The sequence below is a fragment of the Ornithorhynchus anatinus genome, chromosome 17 (assembly GCF_004115215.2).
Source record: "Ornithorhynchus anatinus isolate Pmale09 chromosome 17, mOrnAna1.pri.v4, whole genome shotgun sequence".
Taxonomy (NCBI): Eukaryota; Metazoa; Chordata; class Mammalia; order Monotremata; family Ornithorhynchidae; genus Ornithorhynchus; species Ornithorhynchus anatinus.
The window spans coordinates 38,204,621-38,211,692 of NC_041744.1; positions in this window are offsets into that span (position 1 = coordinate 38,204,621).

A 7,072-nucleotide genomic window follows, 5' to 3' on the forward strand; every position below is an offset into this window, starting at 1 on the left:
TTCTATCCTGTTTTCTCACTGTCTAGCTTTCAGATCCGTACATTGTCACTGGAAATGCCACAGAGTTGACAATTTGTATTTTTGTGGCAGTTGTTACCTCAGCACATTTCATGACTTTTTCCAGGGTCTTCATAGCTAGTCAATGAGGTAGATACAAGTTAATCAGGTTGGACACAGGCCAGTGCCCCATGGCTCACAGTTATTCATTCATTCATTCATTCATTCATTCATTCATTCATATTTATTAAGCAGTTACTGTGTGCAGAGCACTTGTACTAAGCGCTTGGAAAACTACAATATAGCAATAAACAGTGACCTTCCCTGCCTATAACGAGCTCACAGTCTAGAGCCAGGGAGACAGACATCTACACAAATAAATAAAATTACAGGTATATGTAGAAGTGCTGTGGGGCTGGCAGGGGTGGGGAGAAGAGCAAAGGAAGCAAGTCCAGGGAGATGCAGAAGGGACTGAGAGATGAGGAAAAGTGGGGCTTAGTCTGGGAAGGCCTCTTGGAGGAGATGAACCTTCAATAAGACTTTGAAAGGGGAGAGAGTAATTGTCAGATTTGAGGAGGGAGGGCATTCCAGGACAGAGGCTGGACATGGACTGGGGTCAGAGATGAGACAGGGGAGATCAAGGCACAGTGAGATGGTTAGCACTAGAGGAGCAAAGTACACAGGCTGGGTTGTAGAGAGAAGCCGAGGTGAGGTAGGAGGGGGTGTAGCTAGGTAAGTGGGAGTAGTAAGAGTCTTAATCCCCGATTAGACTGTAAGCCCAACAATGGGCAGGGACTGTCTCTATCTGTTGCCAATTTGTACATTCCAAGCGCTTAGTACAGTGCTCTGCACATAGTAAGCGCTCAATAAATACTATTTAATGAATGAATGAATAATCTCCATTTTACAGTTGAGGGAACTGAGATACAGAGATACTAAATGACCTGCCCAAGGTCACAGAGGAACCAAAGGCCCCATCCTCTGCAGAGACATGGATCCAAGTTCTGCCCTTTCACTCCCACCTTCTCTGCTATGAGTCAGGAGATCTAGCAGAGGGAATGGGTATCATGTGTGATTGCTTCACTGTGAGCTGAGCAAGTTGCAAGAGGGTTGGTTGATCTGGGATTTTCATGGAGCTCAAAGTTGGACAGAAGCCGCTGGCATCCAGTGGGTGTGTGGGGGCATGGGGGATGTGAGAAGACTTGGGTTAAGTTAGAGTGGGCAGGGAGGAAAAAGAATGAGAGGTAGGATGGAGATGCAGAATGGGACAGAGACAGAGAGACAGAGACAGAGCATAGCAGACAAACACATAGATAGACGTGCTTCCCTGGGAACTGAACACAGTCAAAGGAGGAAGTGGGAGCATCCAGTACAGCCCTCACCACCTGGGTGGCTCCCAGACTTCCCAGCACCTCAGCTCATCTTGGAACTCTTGGGCTGTCCATCTTGGGAGGGGTGGAGTTGGAAACTCCAGGGACGGCTCAGGAGTCTGCTGGGTGGCTACTTTGATCGCTTGCTCATACTCAGTCCTATCTCCAAGGCTCCACTCTGTGATAATGATAATAATTATGGTATTTCTTAAGTGTGCTTGCTATGTATCAAACTTTATACTAAGCACCGGGATAGGTTCCAGATAGTTAGATCAGACTCAGTCCCTGTCCCTGGGGCTCACAGTCTTAGAGTGAGGGCTTCTCCCCATTTTACATGTAAGGAAAATGAGGCCCAGAGACGTTAAGTGATTTATTAAAGGTCATACATCAAACAAGGGGCAGAGCTGGGATTAGAACCCAGGTCTCCTAACATTCTTTCCACTAAGCAATTCTGCTTTCACTCCCTGAACACAGTGATCACTCAGTAAAAGCAACTGATCGATTTATTGAAAACTTAATAAAGAACCAGCACAACCCTGAGACTGACAAGATGAGAGCTGGAGTGGAAGTTTCAGAGGGTCACAAAACAGAGAGGCTGGCACAGCTGGGAAAGGGATGAGTCATTTTGGACTTTCTAGCTTTAGTTTTGAGAGGCCAGGGTGTTCAGTCTCCCCCTGGGTGGGAGCTAAGCACAATTCTAGTGAGAGGCAGTCAGTGGTCTCCGTGGAGCATTTTTCAGGGAATGCTTCACGGAAAGGTGAGGTGGAATCTGGCCTGGATTTTCCCAGCCCCAGGGGATGTAGCAGAATCAAAATAAAAAAAATATGGGGGTTTTGGGGGTCATGTGTTAGTAACACAGATCTTTTGACTAAACCTTCTTTCGAATCATTTCCTCTTTAGTTGTTGGTTTGGTTTCTCAAGTGACCCCACCCATTTCCAGCCTCCCTTCACATTCCTTCCCCTCCCCCTCCCTCCCTCTTCCCTGTCCCAAGTAGTAATGGTCCCCTCCCTACCATATCCCCAGCACCACCCACTGGCCACTTGACTGGCAGGACAGTGGCTGAATCCATTGACTGCGGTTTAATGTGGTCCAGTCAAGCAGAACTCCTCCATGGCCAACCCCTCCCTGGCATTGAGTACACATACCCAGAAAAGAAAAGTGACAGTGGACCTTGAACTTGGGGCCTACCCTGAGTTGTAGGGATCTGGGTTTGACCCTCTCCAATGGTGGAGTACAGCAAGCCTGTGGGCTGTGACCCCAGAGCTTGATCAAGAATTTGAGGAATCTCTGAGCTGTAATTTTAACAATCAATCAACTATATTTGTTTAGCAATTATGGTGTGCAGGGTACTGTACTAAGCACTTGGGAGAATACAAGTTGGTAGATACATTCTCTACCCAAAAGGAGTTTATAGTCTAGAGGGGGAGACAAACATTAATATAAAGAAATATATTATGGATAGGTACATAAATGCAATGGGGACGAAAGTGGGGTGCATGTTCTTGGAACAAATCCAAGAACAAGGGTAACACAGAGGGAGTGGGAGAGAAGTTACGTGAACTCCTTATCTTCCCACCCAAACCCTGTCCTCCCCCTAACTCTTCCAACACTGAAGATGGCACCACCGTCCTTCCTGTCTCAAAGCCTTTCATTCATTCATTCATTCATTCAATAGTATTTATTGAGTGCTTACTATGTGCACTGTACTAAGCGCTTGGAATGAACAAGTAGGCAACAGATAGAGACAGTCCCTGCCATTTGACGGGCTTACAGTCTAATCGGGGGAGACAGACAGACAAGAACAATGGCAATAAATAGAGTCAAGGAGAAGAACATCTCGTAAAAACAATGGCAACTAAATAGAATCAAGGCGATGTACATTTCATTAACAAAATAAATAGGGTAATGAAAATATATACAGTTGAGCAGATGAGTACAGTGCTGAGGGGATGGGAAGGGAGAGGGGGAGGAGCAGAGGGAAGTGGGGAGAAAAGAGGGTTTAGCTGCAGAGAGGTGAAGAGGGGGTAGAGGGAGCAGAGGGAAAAAAGGGGAGAGCTCAGTCTGGGAAAGCCTCTTGGAGGAGTTGAGCTTTAAGTAGGGATTTGAAGAGGGGAAGAGAATTAGATTGTCGGAGGTGAGGAGGGAGGGCATTCCAGGACCGCAGGAAGACGTGGCCCAGGGGTCGACGGCGGGATAGACGAGACCGAGGGATGGTGAGGAGGTGGGCGACAGAGGAGCGGAGCGTGCGGGATGGGCAGTAAAAAGAGAGAAGGGAGGAGAGGTAGGAAGGGGCAAGGTGATGGAGAGCCTTGAAGCCTAGAGTGAGGAGTTTTTGTTTTGAGCGGAGGTTGATAGGCAACCACTGGAGGTGTTTAAGAAGGGGAGTGACGTGCCCAGAATGTTTCTGCAGGAAGATGAGCTGGGCAGCGGAGTGAAGAAAAGACCGGAGCGGGGAAGAGAGGAGGAAGGGAGATCAGAGAGAAGGCTGATACAGTAGTCTAGCCAGAATATAACAAGAGCCTTTAGCAGTAAGATAGCCGTTTGGGTGGAGAGGAAAGGGCGGATCTTGGCGATATTGTAAAGGTGAAACCAGCAGGTCTTGGTAACAGATAGGATGTGTGGGGTGAACGAGAAAGCCTCTAACCTTGGTTTTATCTTTGACTCCTCTCCCTCATTCAACCCACACATTCATGCCATAATTAAATCTTGTCAGTTCGACCTTCACAACACTGCTAAAATCCACCCTTTCCTCTCCATCCAAACTGCTATCACATTAGTCCAAGCACTTATCCTATCCCAACTTGATTTCTGTAAAAGCCTCTTTGCTGACCTACCGTCTTCCTGTCTCTTCCCACTCCAGTCCATACTTTACTCTGCTGCCTAGATCATTTTTCTGCGAAAATGTTCAGACAATTTTTCCCCACTCCTCAAGAACCTCAAGTGGTTGCCCATCCGCTTCAGCATCAAACAGAAACTCTTCACCATTGGCTTTCAAGCACTCAACCACTCCTACCTCACCTGTCTACTCTCCTACTACAACCCAGCCCTCATATTTTGCTCCTCTAATGCTAACCTTCTCACTGTATCTCGATCTCATTTATCTCACCACCAACCTCTCACCCACATCCTGCCTCTGGCTTGGAAGGCCCTCCCTCGTATCTAACAGGTGATCGCTGTCCTCTCTTTCAGCTCTGTATTATAATCACATCTCCAAGAAGTCTTACTCTACTAAGCCCTCATTTCCTCTTGTCAGTCAGTCAATCAGTCAGTCATATTTATTGAGCAGTTTCTGTGTGCAGAGCACTGTAAAAAGTGTTCGGGAGAGTACAATATAACAATGTAACAGACATATTCCCTGCCAACAATGAATTTACAGTCTAGGCAGGGAGACAGACATTAATATAAATAAATAAAATTACAGATATAGATGTATGCTGTGGAGCTGGTAGAGGGGATTAATAAAGGGAGAAAGTCAGGGCACACAGAAGGGAGTAGGAGAAGAGGAAAGGATGACTTAGTCAGGAAAGGCCTCTTGGAGATATGACTTCAATAAGGTTTTGAAGGTGGGGAGAGATCACCTGTTGGATATGAAGAGGCAGGGAGTTTGGGGTTCAGAAAGTAGCTTTGTGTTTCAGGAGTGAAATGTGCAGATCGGATTGTACTACGAAATCAGGGAAGTAAAGTAGGAGGGAGCAAGGTGATTGAGTGGTTTAAAGCCTATGAATTTTGGTTTGGTGGGCAACCACTCGAGATTCTTGAGTGGGGAAACATGGATTAGATGGTTTTGAAGAAAAATATCTAGGCAATAGAGTGAAGTGTGGCCTGGAGAGGGGAGGTAGGGGGATCAGTGAAGAGGCTGATACAGTAGTCAAGGTGGGCTTTGTTAAGTGCTTGGATTACAAATGGTAGTGATTTGGATGGAGAGGAAATGGTGGATTTTAGTGATGTTGAGAAGTGTGAACTGAAAAAATTTGGTGACAGATTGAATATGTAGTTTGAGTGAGAGAGAAGAGTTGAGGATAATGCTAAAATTATGGACTGGTGAGATGGGGAGGATGGTGGTACTGTCTACAGGGGTGGGAAATTCACAGGGACAGGGTGTGGGTGGGAAGATGAGGAGTTCTGTTTTGGATATGTTCAGTTTGAGGTGTCAGTAGGACATCTAGATAGAAATGGTCCTGAAGGCAGGAGGAAATGCAAGACTGCAGAGAAATAGAAGGTTCAGGGCTGGAAATACAGATTTGGTAATCATCCACACAGAGATGGTAGTTGAAACCATGAGAGCAAATGGGTTCTCCAAGGGAGTGGGTGAAGGTGAAGAATAGAAAGGGAGTCAGTAGTGAGCTCTGAGGGACTTCCACAGTTAGGAAGTGGGAGGCAGAGGAGGAGCCCATGAAAAGGACTGAGAATGAAGAGCCACAGATATAGGAGAAGAACCAGGAGAGTACAGTGTCAATGAATTCTGATCGGAAAAGCCCAGAGAGTGTGCATAGCCAGAGGTCAAAAGTGCTCGAGGTTAAGGACTCCCAGATCCATACGAAGGAAAGTGGAGGCCTAGGCCACAGGCAGCTCCAAACTGCTTTCCCCAGAGATAGACCAGGTCTCTTCTGTTTCCTCCCTCTCCTGATTGGTAGGCTGTGGTGGGGGATGGGGGGCAAGGGCAGATCTAACTCCAGAACATAAAGTCCAGTCACCTAACAGAGAAGGCACCTTGTAAGGGAAGTTCAGCAGCAGTCTACCTGTCCCTGCCTGACTCTGAAGCAGGTATGTTAGCCCTATTTTGCAGCTGAGGAAACTGAGGTACAGAGAGATAAAGTGACTTTCCCAAGGCGACCCAGCAGGCTGGTGGCAGAGCTTGGACTTGAACCTGGCTTCTCCAGCTTCCAGTCCAACATGTCTCTCGGTCCAACACGTCTCTAACTACACCATGCTACCTCCCCTAGGACTTGTCTCGCAAATTCATGTTGACCCTCCCTACAGTCCTTCCTGTGGACAGAGTGCTGTCCTGGGAAGGGAAAGAAGTCAAGTGTCAAGTAGGGGGAGGGAGGGGAAAGAGGGGGGAGAGGTTCATTCTTGAGCAGTGGTTCTAGAAGGATCATCCCTGTGAATATTCGTTCACTCCACAAAAACAGCTGCATAAACTGCTGCCCAAAGCTCTGCTCGAGGCATAGATGGACACAGAAGTGTTTGTAGTTGTAAACAGCATTCATTGAGCACACACTGGGAACAAGGACTTGGGAAGTAAAAATAAGCAAGTGACACATTCCCTGTTCACAAAGAGCTGGACACTCTAGAGGAGAGACAGAGAATCATTTATCAGCAGATTTATCCAGATAAATAACTGACTGTACAGTTGAAGAAACACACATACATAAAGGTGCTGAGTGTCACATCTGGGGAGACAGGTCTCCAAGACCAGCAGTGACGCCTGCATCTTTGTTCTGCATTTCAGGCACTGGAGTTTCCGGATCCCCATCCCATCCTTCTGCACCTGGCTGTAAGTGGGTGGTCCATTTTTGCCTGTGATTGTGATATTAGGGCAGGGGTCCTGCAGAGTAGCCTGGGCCAGACCTGCCTGCACCCTGCCAACCAGGGCTGGCATTGAGGCTCCACCTCCTCCCAGCCTTTGAAGCCCATAGTCTACCCTCTGGTACATAGGGGGAGAGGAAATGGTATAGGACTTAAGGCTCCTTTCTCTGGCGGG